This window comes from Lissotriton helveticus, chromosome 9 (genome assembly GCF_964261635.1).
Source record: "Lissotriton helveticus chromosome 9, aLisHel1.1, whole genome shotgun sequence".
In the NCBI taxonomy this organism is placed as follows: Eukaryota; Metazoa; Chordata; class Amphibia; order Caudata; family Salamandridae; genus Lissotriton; species Lissotriton helveticus.
Window position 1 is genome coordinate 162,645,247 of NC_136070.1, and position 13,553 is coordinate 162,658,799.

The window sequence follows — 13,553 nt, forward strand, 5'->3', positions numbered from 1 at the left end:
AAGAAAGATAGTGGTAGATCTCTAATAAGAACACAAATCAATATACAATATTAACATTTATTCTAATCTGGTAAATTAAATCACTTTAAAAAAAATGTGTTTAGAACTGCAAAATATCAAGGTGTTTTCCCTTGAGGTTACTGTTACTGTTGTGTAAATCGGTGTCAGCCTTGTCTTTAGTATGACATTTTGGGTATCACATAATCCTCTTTGGAATTGACTGGTGAGGGTATGTGATTAGAAGAACAACATTAAAGTAAAAGCACCTTTCGTAATTAGGCAGTAGGTCACGGTTTTGAGAAAGATCTATGTGTTACCATTTATTGTATTATACATACGTTTATTCTATAAAACAAATAACATGACTATCAAAGTAGATCAAAGAACGGGCAACAATTATAAAAAGTTAAGGAAAGATTGAACACATCTATTGACCTTGCAAGGCCTAGTTTCAATCAAATGCTGAGTTGTGTCTCTTCAATTTCGATTCCAAAATAAATGCTAAGTTGTCTTATTTATATATAAGTTAATTTGTTGCAAACTGTATTTCAAGTGCTGGTAGACGATCAGCTGTACTATTATGATGTGTACTTCTAACAGGGGAATCACAGACTAACTTATACATCTCTGTATTTCAAAATTGTGGCCCTAAAGATACAAAGCATATGTACCAGTTTTTCTCCTGGCATTTCAACAACACTTATTATTTCTTTAAACATAATTAAATGAGTATTGTAATGTGAGAAAATGGGTTGTTGGCTCGGGGAGGGGGGGAGGAGGCGGGGGTGAAACTCTTCTCAGGCAAAATCGTCAATCCTTATCTGGGTGAACCACAAAAAGTCACTAAATTAACCTGTGCTTAATCCTCTCGTGCTGGGCACAAAGCAGTCAGGCTTAGCTTAGAGCCAATGTGCACAGTATTTATTCAGAACTTAAACAGTAAAAAGTGATAACACAACACAAGAGAAATTCCACACCAATTTAGAAACCAAAGGGTACATATGTAATAAATATTTGACACCATAACAACTACAATCTGATCAGTAGATATAGAGTTATGAATTTTAACGTGTAAACTAGTACCTAAAATATTGAAGCACTAAATGTGGACATCTATTCGCATAAGACAGGGACAAAGTCGAGGATTACAGCCAACCACCATGAAGTGCGATTTGGATGAACAAGGTAGATAGGGCTGGATCTCCTTTTACCTTCAGACCTAGAAGAATTTTGCAAGAAAAATGTCTGCGAACGTAAAGTTCAGTTGGGCAAGGCAGCTGGCGGTGTTAAAGAAGGTAAGGTCATTGTCAGGTAGTGGCTGGCTGAAGTCGCAGTGAAAATTTCGATATTCGGAGTCAATCTCTTTTTTTCAAGTCAAAAGTCTCCAGCGGGACAAAGCTGCAGGCTGTATCCGACGAGCACACCACAAGGCCAGATACTTCTTCAGTGAGGAGCCGCAGCTCAGGATTTGTGTGTGTGGAGAAGAATTAGCAGGAGCTGCCATGAATTCTGACTGATCGGTGATGTAAATTGAGCAGACTGGCAAGCAGGTAGGTCCCAGTCTCCTCTTGGTTCTCAGAGCACCTTTTGGAAGATATTTGTTTAAGTAACAGGTTTTGGATTTGGGTTATCTGGACACCTTTAACACCACTTCAAAGGGTCCAGAGCTGAAGTGGCACCACCTGAAGGGACAGGACTCAGTCAGGCTGGATACAGGTGTGGGCTCAAGATGGTTGGAGCCATTTCTGTCTTTGAGGAACTGATCAGGAGGCTTTCCAACTACCACCGTAGAGTCACTCTGGAAGCCGGGTCCAAGCATGAAAGCAGACAGCAGAGCAGTCCTCTGATGGCACAAAGCAGGCTTCAGGCAGCAGGGTAGCATGGCACACCCGCACATTCAGATTTCTTTGTGAGAAATGAGAATGCGCGGGAGTGCACGCGCATGCGCAGTTTCCTTAATATGTATCGGATGCGGAGTAAACAGACAAGAAGGTCAGCCCAGGCACGGCGCGCTTAAGGTAAGTGTATTTAATTTTTTATTAACTACTGTAAATATTTAAAGTAATAGGGGGCAGAGGCAGTTGGCGTGGCGGAGCTACGTGGAGTTTCACAGAGTTTGATTTCAACTCTGTAGTGCTCCACGTAGCCCCACTAAGCCCAAGGTTACTTATAAATAAATTCAATATGCCAATCAGGTGTAAGCCAATTTTACCAGCTTTTAGAGCGTGAGCACAAGCACTTTAGCCCTGGTTAGCAGTGGTACTGTGCACAGAGTCCAAAGACCAACAAAAACAAACTCTGCAAAACAGAAGTCTAGAACGCAAAAAGTTTGGGAGGAGGCCACCCTAAAGCTGACAAGTCTAGTAAGTAAGAGAGTGTGTTTTTAGTCAGGAAGATTTGCACCCTTTGTAAGAAATATGGCTGTAATTGCCCTTACACTGGGAACCAACTACTCTGTTAGGATAGTAAGGCAGACTAGTCCAGTGTAGGGGAGGAGGGCTAGTCCTAAATTCCTCAGTCATGTGATAAACAGCACACACAAAATCATTGTACAGTCAGTGCTTATTCTTACTAAAATGGAAAAGTATTTTAATATACACTCACTACTCCATACTGTGTATGAATGAGCAAATATTTACAAGTTAGCAGTGGAAATGGTCTTTAACAGATTGCACCCCAGCAAGCCCTGAATCCTAATATATGCTGAATAAAATATAATGAAGTGCATTCATTAAAACAGACCTACTGGCTTTAGCATGGTGTACCCCTAACAATAAAAAGTGGACCATATTTCCAAAACCAAATGCAGCAATGCTAAAGCAATTTGAAATAGCTTCGCTATTCAATGAAAGGTATACAGACCAACTGACAACACTGCTGCTCTAAGTAAAGGTTTAGAATGTTCAATATGGTAAAAGTGTGAGTCTTTTTTTACTTTTACACTTGCTGCCGAGCAGACTCAGGACATAACAACAAAGGTCCTTGCACCCTACAGATCTTGGTCTAAGGGGTACCAGCTTCAGGAGTGCTTAAAAACAATAAAACAGTTTTTACCGTTCCCTAAGTCACTCTTTTGTCAAGCCTGTAGACTTACATTAACAGCAACAAAAGTTAGATGTTGCTTCTGCAGGGACTGCTGAATTCCTGGTAGCCACCAGGACATGTTTTAAGACATTGGTGCTGGCCTTGTGCTTTCTGGGGTACCACTAAAGCAAGTATGTAATTATTTAGAGCAAACCGTGCCGACTGGGGTGCGCTTTTGCCCTTTGGGTGAGGTTTTATTATGAGCAGGCTTGCATTGCAGGGAATGCTTTTATCTCATGATTTAAGGGTGCATATACCCACTTTTTGGGGAGCTGTGAGAGAGCCCTATAGACCTTGGGATTCCAACAGCTCTCTGTGCCCGGCTCAGTGGTGTGCAGTCTGCATGGAAGGCGACCTTACTTTCCCACCCCCCATAGCTGTGGGTTGGTTCTTTTTGCACTGCTCTTCCCCAACCCCCAGTTCTCCCCCTGGACAAGGGGAGGAGGAAGTGGTTCAGCACAATGATACAGGGACTCTGGTATTACCTGAGATCTCTGAAATAGTGCGACATGCTCACCCTGCACACTGGTTCCCAGAGAACTAGGGATCCCCCAAAAACAGGATCAATCCAAAAGCATGGAGGTGGTTGCTAGTTCTTTATTGGTTCCTAGAGCATTGAGAGGCCAGGGCAACAATTCATATCTTGAGATTGGTAGTGCTCATTTCTTATTCTCAGTGTCAGAGCTGGGAAACTAGGGGCCACCGGTGACAATGTCAAATAGGGATAGAGGAATACCACATGCATACAAGACAAGTCAGTCCCTTGGATAGAGCACATTCCTTTAGTGTCTCTGGAGGCACCAGGGGACATGAATTATCCCCCTTATCAAAACTGAATGAAGGGCCTAAACAAGTAAGGTTTTCTTTAAGCCCCTTGGTCATATTCATATGCTTTTTGGCTGCTTTTTCTCTGGTGGCAGGCTTCAGCCACCTGGAGAGTTTATATTCACATCTTGGACTCTACAACCTTGGTAATCTGATGCTCTCCTTGGCCTGTGATCTTCTCCAGCAGGACCTCACCATCCTCAAGCGGAGTACCCCCACCATGTAGGCACTCTCCCTGCCACATGTCCTCTTTTTGCACCTTCTAGAGCATCAATGTGTCAGAAGGAGTAAGAGGCCCCCTCTACCTACATGCTCAGTCCATAGACGTTCCAGTGGAACCCACTCCTCCAGAGTCCCCTAGCAGGTCTCACCCCTCTACTGCCTTCCCAGAAGGAATGGGTACACCAGTGCCATTGGCTGTTAACAGTTTCCAGAGGCTTAACTAGAGTGTCATGCTTGTGCTCAGACCTGGCAGTAACTAAAACAGACTTTGAAAGGGGTCCCTACCAGGCCATCTATTTATATATTTAACCATACAGGCAAAAGTGTTTCTCAACAATCACTGTAAAAAGAATTATGGTAATCCATGTCAGCAATACACTCCCTTAGAATATTTGTATTTTACAGACTTGTTTCTGTAGCTCTTTAATGAAACATATGCATAAAGTGAACTGAGTCACCTCTTGCTGCTTGATTGATTTCAGGTTGTGAATGTATGCTCATGACAGGACAACATAGAAAGCTCTGTATTTGAGGCTGAAAGCAGTGTAGATTTCTTACAGTAGAAATTGGTGGGTAATAAAGGACTTCAGAGCACATGCTCATCAAATCCTGTGTCTGCAGCATGCACAAGGTCCACCTTGTGATGGAAACATATGTGCCAATTGTAATTACCAATGTCTATGAACGTATGTGAAGGAAATAGCCACAGCTGTTGAGATATTGATAGTGCTAAAGAAAAAGAAAGCCTTGTGTTTACAGGGAAGGAGAGAGAGGGAGCGAGAGAGAGAGAAAGAAAAAGAGAGAAAGAGAACAATTGTGTGTTTGTTCATATGTGTGGGAGAGAGGGGCATGTTGAAGGCGAGGTGACACAAGTAAGTACATGAAGAAGCACAGAGTGACATAAAACTGATGAAGAGGAAGCAGATGACTTTAGAGGTATGTAGATGGATGATTTCAGAAAGATGGGGAGTAAAAAGAGGGTACGTGTCAACAGAAGGAAAGGTTGTAGAGGAAAAGTGTGCAAAGGTGAGAAATTGAGGGAATAAGACATTACACAGACAGCTACCTCCTCCACATACCTTAGTAATTGTAATTCAGTTTCATACTTTCAGAATTGAAACATTTTTAATACTAACTAATCACTACATTATCAATGTTGGTATTTATTTAGCTGATACTGCTTGCAAACAAAAGAAATGATTGGCTTGTTTAAGTGCACGTTTGTTTTTGTTTGATATGTCTGGATGCAATAATGTAAAGTCACCAAGAGGCACCCATGTACTGAGCATGAGTACACCTCAACCTTTCTCCTCAATCATCCATGACTTTCTGTAAAGTAACTAAGCATGAAGAATTACCTACATTTTTTAAACAGGTCAATCTTCAAGAATATTTGGATTTCTTTAATACCAATTGTACCACAGATTTTCAATTATCCCAATCAATTACTTTGTCTCAAAATGACATTTTTTAGTACACTTCTTATTTCCTGTATCAAATATATTGTTTTTATGTATCATACAAACCTGTACCTTGAAGAAATAGTATTCTTATCATTTGTAGGAAAGAACACTGCTTTGACCATGTGCACATTCTATTTTTTACCTAAATTGAAAATGGTGACGTTGTTTTATTTGGATCAAAAATATACCTTTTTATAATATAAGACACTCATGACGAATGTAAACTCACTAACTCTTTAAAACATAACACAAACCTTAAATATTGACTTAAGAGGTGATATGGGGTGAAGATTTAAGATTTTTTGGATCTACATTCCATTTGCAGATCTATTGCCTATGCACCCCTGTTAGACCTGAAACCCTTGGCGTGGATTCCTTGACTTGTTGCCTCTACCTACTGTATTTTTGACTGTGTGCCGACCTTCGTTTTTGATTGTTTAGGTACTGTGGGCACTTTGCCACTGCTGATCAGTGCCAAAGTGCAAGTGCTACCTGTGTAAATAGTCATTCTAATTGGTTCTCCATGATTGCCATATCTGATTTACTGGTAGGTCCATAGTGAAGTGCATTGTGTGTGCGCAGGGCCTATAACTCAAATGCTACTAGTGGCCCTGCAGCAGTGATTGTACCACCCACACAAGTAGCCTTTGAAATGTGTCTCAGACCTGCCACTGCAGTGTCTGCATGTGCAGTTTTTAGCTGCTAGGTCGGCCTGGAAAGTGGACCCACTTGCCAGGTCCTAACCTTTCCTTTCATTTAAGTCACCTCTAAGGTAGGCCCAAGATACCCCCATGGGCAGGGTGCAGTGCATGTGAAAGATAGGACATTTACTGGTTTATTTTAGATGTCCCGCTAATGAAATACTGTATATTTCGTTTTCACTATTGCAAGGACCAGTCTTCCCTTAGGCTATCATTGGAGCTGACTTGTAACATTTTACAAGTGCAACTTTTAATTGGGAACAGCTAGAGAATTGGTGTTTGGGCTCCCTGGGCTCAGAATTTAATAAAAAATCTTTTAGTAGAGATGGTTTTTAAATTGTTTGTTTGAAAATGCCACTTTTAAAAAGTGTATAACAAAACTCTCTGAGAAATTGAAGAGTTTTCATCAGGACCACGTTGCTTAACAGTCAAGTCAAGTCAAGTCATAAAATTTGTATAGCGCACTACATACCCAGAGGGTTTCAAGGCGCTTAGGAAGAGGAGGAGGATTATTTGTCAAATATCCACGTTTTAAGCTGCTTTCTGAACGCTAGGTGGTTCTGGGTGAGGCGGAGGTAAGCGGGGAGTGAGTTCCATGTTTTAGCAGCCAGGTATGAAAAGGATCTGCCTCCCATGGTGGTCTTGTTGATGCGAGGTACAGTGGCGAGGGCTTGGTCGGAAGAGCGTAGTTGGCGGGAGGGGGTGTAGAAGGACAGTCGAGAGTTGAGGCAGTCTGGTCCGATGTCGTAAAGTGATTTGTGTGCGTGGGTGAGCAGTCGGAAAGTGATCCTCTTATTGACGGGTAGCCAGTGGAGGTCTTTAAGGTGACCAGAGATGTGTTCGTTGCGTGGGATGTCTAGTATGAGCCTGGCTGAGGCGTTTTGGATTCGTTGGAGTTTCTTCTGGAGTTTAGCGGTGGTACCTGCGTAGAGGGTGTTTCCGTAGTCCAGTCGGCTCGTGACCAGGGCGTGGGTGACTGTTTTCCTAGTTTCGGGGGGGATCCAGCGAAATGTTTTTCTGAGCATGCGAAGAATGTTGAAGCAGGAAGAGGATACTGCGCTGACTTGTTTGTTCATTGAGAGTGAAGAGTCCAGAATGACGCCAAGGTTCCGTGCGTGGTCTGTCGGGATGGGTGCTTTTCCGAGGGCTTCCGGCCACCAGGAGTCGTCCCAAGCAGAGGGGGATGTGCCTAGGATGAGGACTTCTGTTTTGTCTGAGTTCAGTTTCAGACGGCTTTGTTTCATCCATTCGGCGACTTCTTTCATTCCTTCGTGCAGGTTAGCTTTGGCGGCGCCGGGGTCATTGGTGAGAGAAAGGATCAGTTGAGTGTCGTCCGCGTAAGAGATGATGTTGAGGTTGTGTTGGCGTGCGATGGCCGCGAGGGGGCTCATGTATACGTTGAAAAGGGTGGGACTGAGTGAGGATCCTTGAGGTACGCCGCAGATGACTTCAGAGGCCTCGGACTTGAATGGAGGAAGGCGGACTCTCTGGGTTCTACCGGTGAGGAACGAGGTGATCCATTCCAGTGCTTTTCCTTGGATTCCGATGTTATTGAGGCGTTGTAGAAGGGTGCTGTGGCAGACTGTATCGAATGCTGCAGAGAGGTCGAGGAGGATGAGGGCGACTGTGTCTCCATTGTCCAGTAGAGTTCGAATGTCATCTGTTGCTGCGATGAGGGCGGTCTCGGTACTATGTTTTGCTCGGAAGCCAGATTGTGAGGGGTCGAGGGATTTGTTGGCTTCGAGGAAGGCGGCGAGTTGGCAGTTGACGGCTTTCTCGATGACTTTGGCCGGGAATGGAAGAAGCGAGATGGGGCGGTAATTTTTGAGTTCGGTGGGGTCTGCTGTTGGTTTTTTCAGAAGGGCGGAGAGTTCAGCGTGTTTCCAGTCTTCAGGGAAGGTAGCGGAGTTGAAGGAGCAGTTGATGACGTCTCGGAGGTGCGGCGCTATTACGGAGTCTGCTTTGTTGAAGATGTGGTGAGGACATGGGTCTGTGGGGGATCCTGAGTGGATGGAGTTCATCAGGCGGATGGTGTCCTCAGTGGAGATTGGCTTCCAGTCGTTAAGGGTGTTCACGGGGGGAGGATGGACAGCAGACGGCATGGTGGGTTGGTTTCCGGGTTGGTTGTCAAAGCTGTTGTGGATGTCTGCAATCTTGTTGTGGAAAAAAGAGGCTAGGGAGTCGCAGAGGGTTTGAGAGGGGGTGATGTCGTTGGAGTTGGCCGAGGGATTGGAAAATTCCTTGACGATGTTGAAAAGTTCCTTGCTGTTGTGAGCGTTGTTGTCGAGTCGATCCTTGAATGCTGCTTTCTTGGCTTTTCGGATTAGTTGGTGGTGAGTGCGGGTGGCGTTTTTGAAGGCGTCCTTGGTGCTGGTGGTTGGGTCTTTTTTCCAGGCCTTTTCAAGGGAGCGGCAGAGTTTCTTGGACTTCTTGAGATCATCGTTGAACCATGAGGCCTTCTTGCTGCCAGGTTTGTTTTGACGTTTTTTCAGAGGTGCTAAGGTGTCAGCGGTGTTGGATAACCATAGGGTGAGATTAGCGGCGGCTTCGTTAGCGTTGGAGGAGGGGGCTGGGGTGTGTTGAAGGAGCGATGCGGAGATTTGGTCCGTGGTGATTTTGTTCCAGTTCCTTTTCAAGGTAGGTTGGAGGTGGATGCTGGGTTTTGGTTTGTTGTAGGTGAAGTGAACGCATCTGTGGTCAGTCCAGATGAGGTCCGTAGTGTGGCTGAAGGAGACATGGTTGCTGGAGGTGAAGATGGGGTCGAGTGTGTGACCTGCGATGTGGGTGGGGGAAGTGACCAGTTGTTTAAGTCCGAGGTTGGTGAGGTTGTCCACGAGGGTGGCGGTGTTGCGGTCGTTGATCTTATCGAGGTGAAAGTTGAGGTCTCCCAGAAGGATGTAGTCTTTGGAGGGGAGCGCGTGTGGAGTGATGAAGTCCGTGATGTCTTCACTGAATTTTGCGCGGGGTCCTGGTGGCCTGTAAAGGAGGGTGCCTCTGAGTGTGGTCTTGGGGTCGATGTGGATCTGGAAGTGAAGGTGTTCGGAATTGGCGAGGTTGGCGTCAGAGCTGGTTGAGATGCGGATAGATTTCTTATGGACTATAGCGATTCCTCCTCCTGTGTGGCTGGTGCGGTCCTTGCGTGTGATCTTATATTCATCAGGGATGGCAATGGTGATGTCTGGTGCTGAGGAAGCATTCATCCATGTTTCCGTAAGGAAGGCGATGTCCGGAGAGATGGTGTCTAGTAGGTTCCATAGGTCGATGGCGTGCCTGTGGACTGATCGGGTGTTAAGAAGGATACAATGTAGGTGGTTGGGGTCGGGTATCTGTGGTGAGGTTGTAGCGGAGATGTTGTCGGTGCCGATGAATTTGCAGGAGTAGCAGGAGAAAGGTCCATGGGTGCGACCAGGAGCGGCTTGGACGCAGTTGGGAGCGCGACCGGGGTTAAGGGCTAGGAGGGTGGCGGCATCGTAGGTAATGCGGGAGGGCTGGGTAGCGCGAGGGGCAGGGGGTCTGGCGCTGGGCGCGGTCCAGGCGCGGACGGGCGTAGACGGGCTTGCCTTTGGCGCACCTTCGGCGCGGATTGGGCGCGGTCGCTGCGCGTGAACGCTGCGCGCGGGAGCAACTGTCATAAGAGGTTGTGGAGGGGGAGGGGCGAGGGAGGATAAGATGGGAGGCGGTTGCGTGGTGGAGGGGGCGGTCTCAGGGCAGAACAACAACAACAGAAGCAAATGGCGGCTATAGCGCGATTTTGACCCGGTTTGAGGAAGGTTTGACCCGGTTTGAGGAAGGAGCAGAGGTAAGGGCTGAAAAACGCTGATAAATGGTCAGCAAATGCAGGTTACAGCAAAGGTAGTTCTAAAAAAATCAAATAATGCAGGCACAGTTATCACAAGCAGGCAGGCACGTTCTAGCGCTAAGCGAGGGCAGCAGCGCTATGCAGGCAACAAAGCAAGTTAACAGAGGCGTCCAGGAAGCTTAGCAGCGCGATGTAAACAATACCAGGCAGCTCAGGGCAGGGGTCAGCGAGGGCAGGAGGGAGCGACCGTGCTCAACCAGGGTCGAGGTGGTCACAGCGCTATCGAGGACAGGGGTGAGCTTACAAGCAAAGTGGGAGGGAGGATAAGATGGGAGGCGGTTGCGTGGTGGAGGGGGCGGTCTCAGGGCAGAACAACAACAACAGAAGCAAATGGCGGCGATAGCGCGATTTTGACCCGGTTTGAGGAAGGTTTGACCCGGTTTGAGGAAGGAGCAGAGGTAAGGGCTGAAAAACGCTGATAAATGGTCAGCAAATGCAGGTTACAGCAAAGGTAGTTCTAAAAAAATCAAATAATGCAGGCACAGTTATCACAAGCAGGCAGGCACGTTCTAGCGCTAAGCGAGGGCAGCAGCGCTATGCAGGCAACAAAGCAAGTTAACAGAGGCGTCCAGGAAGCTTAGCAGCGCGATGTAAACAATACCAGGCAGCTCAGGGCAGGGGTCAGCGAGGGCAGGAGGGAGCGACCGTGCTCAACCAGGGTCGAGGTGGTAACACTGTTTAGATCACCGGACTCTCTTGTTAAAAAAAGCGTGTGCTCTCAAGGTTCTCATCTGTTGGAAAGTAGAAAAGTTGCTGGCGAATTTGGCCAGAAGACTTTGTCGGAGTAGATCACTTCTGTTAACTGTGGTAATCGATTATTATATATTCTCAGCGTCCCGAAAGTGCCTTAGTTTCCTTTCGCAATGGGTGAGATGCCGGGCTGAATCCGTCCTTCCGCGTTCAAGCGGAGCAAGCTTGATGAGCACCTTGAGAGCTCTCCAATTTCTCAGAGAGTTCAAAACGCGCCGACCAGTTCTTCCAGCCTTAGAATTTTCTAATAATGTCTAAATGTAAAAGAATTGTTTGATATATTGTGATTGTGTTTCCCATGGCTGTTGTCTGTAAATAACAAAAGCAAAATGTCTTTGTTGAATCAAAAAACTCGGAGTGTATGGGTAGGTTGAGTGAGGAACGTTAGAGTGTGTGATGAGATTATGAGAGAATGAAAAATAACGTTTTAGTAAATTCGTTGAGGTTTTGAGGTGCAAATGGTAATTATGTATTATAATTGTGTAAAATGCATAAACTTTGATATTTAAAGAAATTTAATGAATTGAAAAAGATTAAATCCAGACAGAAAAGTAGTCTATGATACATATTGTTTAAGATCAATGTGTTTTTCAAAACCAAAAGCAGAAGTAAATTAGCAGTATTGGCAGTTGTTTTGTTATCTATACTACTATTATAAAGAGAGAACACAAACCTTTGAGCCAGGTAAACTACAAAAGTAATGCACCAATCACTACACCCAATACACCATTTGAAAGGGGAGATGTGGCAGAAGGACATATGCTATAGATATGTACACCATATACATTAAAAAAGCAAAAACGCCAAAAGTGGTAAAGTAGTCCCTTGAGGGCGTGGTCGTGGGCGTCTCAAACAACAAATGTGGGCGTTTACAGGGCCGTGCCAAGTGCAAATAACAAACATAGGCCAAGCGACTTCACAACACACTTACATATGCACACATAGAGTGGAAATGCGCTTTCACTGAATTTAGAACGCACAATATGCAGACATAGAGCGGAAATGCGCTTTCAATGAATTTCTAAAAAACATTTGCAAATCCCAACACATACAGCGGAAATGCACTTTCAATGAATTTAAATTCACGCATACAGTGCGGCAACAACAATATACAAAAACAGCAGAGGTGCGCGCTATAAGAAATATACACACATTCGTTGCAGTTACCCAGAAAACATTGACGCCTTCGCATTAAAAACCGGGCGGGCCTTCCATCGACGAGGAGTGTCAAATGATGCCACACAGGGGGCAGGATTAATCGCATACTACACCAATGACAACGCACTAAAGAAAACACACACACGACTTCGGCTTACCAAAAAAAAAGTCTTTAACCATTGGCCATTGACCAACAACGTCACAGGGGGGTAAACACGAACAAAAAAAGCCGACATTTCTTAACGGAGAAACGCAATCGACTGCGCATTCACAAGACTTTCCTCACATCTTGCGGACAAGATAAAACGCTTACAATAAGACATACGAATAACGAAAATAACACAACTGCCCATAATCACTCGAGCACTGCCAGGACTTCACCACACAATTGACAAAACGAAAGGGAAACTTCTTTGAAGGGATACAAAAACGAACACATGCAAAGAGCCTTCGAAAGAAAAGAAAACATTAAACAGGTGACACAACACTTTCCTCACATCTTGCGGACAACATAAAACGCGGAAAACAATACATACGAATTAAAAAAATAACACAAGTGGGCCAAATCAGTTGAACATGGCCAGGACTTGCACAGACAACTCTTCTGCAGGGCGGGCGGGGGCCCTGAAGCAACCTTTTGCTCCCGGACAACGTCGGGACGGGCTGCTAGTATAGTTATATGAGGCTTGGCCTTACTGCTGTGAGCCCCATCCCAGTGGTGGTATTACTTTTAAAAAGTGAGCATTTTCTTGTTTCATCATCCCTTTTGCCTGCCTGTTGAATCAACGTCTGGTTTTAGATTGACAGCGGCTTATTTGTGCATTCACTCCAGACACTCACACAAAGGGAACAGAGGTTGGCTCTGCATATGCTTATGAGCCATTCTGGGCAAGAGTGGTGCGAGGAGTGGTCACTAACACCTGAATGGTCTGTGGCTGCCTTGCACAATGCTGCCTCCACCTCCTGTTGTGTGCCTGGCCAGGACAGGACAGAACTGGTACTTGTTTGCAAGAGAGACTTTTCTTTGTGCTGACTTCAAAGGAAAAAGTAGTATAAGTATCGAGGCTATGACCCCAGGTTTTTAGAACACTTCTGGATCAAGAGAGACCTGTGCCAAGGAGAAGAGCTGTGAGGAGGAGTACTGCCGCTTTGTTGTGTGTTGCTTTTCTGGGATGTCCTGCAGTTGCTGTTTCTGCCTTAAAGAGGACACACACTGGGCTTTGTTGTGGAACTTGCTTGAGAAGATTTTCCAAGGGCTTGATGTAGAGCTCGCCTTTTGCTAAGAAGTATTAGGTACACAAAGACTTCACCTACAGCAACCTTGAACTCCACTGCTGGGTGTCCTGACCTGCTTTGCAGTGCCTATTCCAGTTTCCGGGCTCTGTGTGCCAAGTTTGACACCAGCAGACCAAAGCCATCCAGAAATCCATGCATCACTTCCCAAGGCCTTGAGATGGTGAGGGTCTCAATGCCCAGCGCCTTGAGGCCCTC

The 13,553-nt window shown here is 45.5% G+C and overlaps 1 protein-coding gene across 6 annotated transcripts in view; it reads right to left on the bottom strand.

Moving 5' to 3' along the window:
* Positions 1–13,553, bottom strand: part of MDGA2 (MAM domain containing glycosylphosphatidylinositol anchor 2) — a 1,540,171-nt gene that overhangs the window by 1,042,297 nt on the left and 484,321 nt on the right. The window lies entirely within an intron of this gene.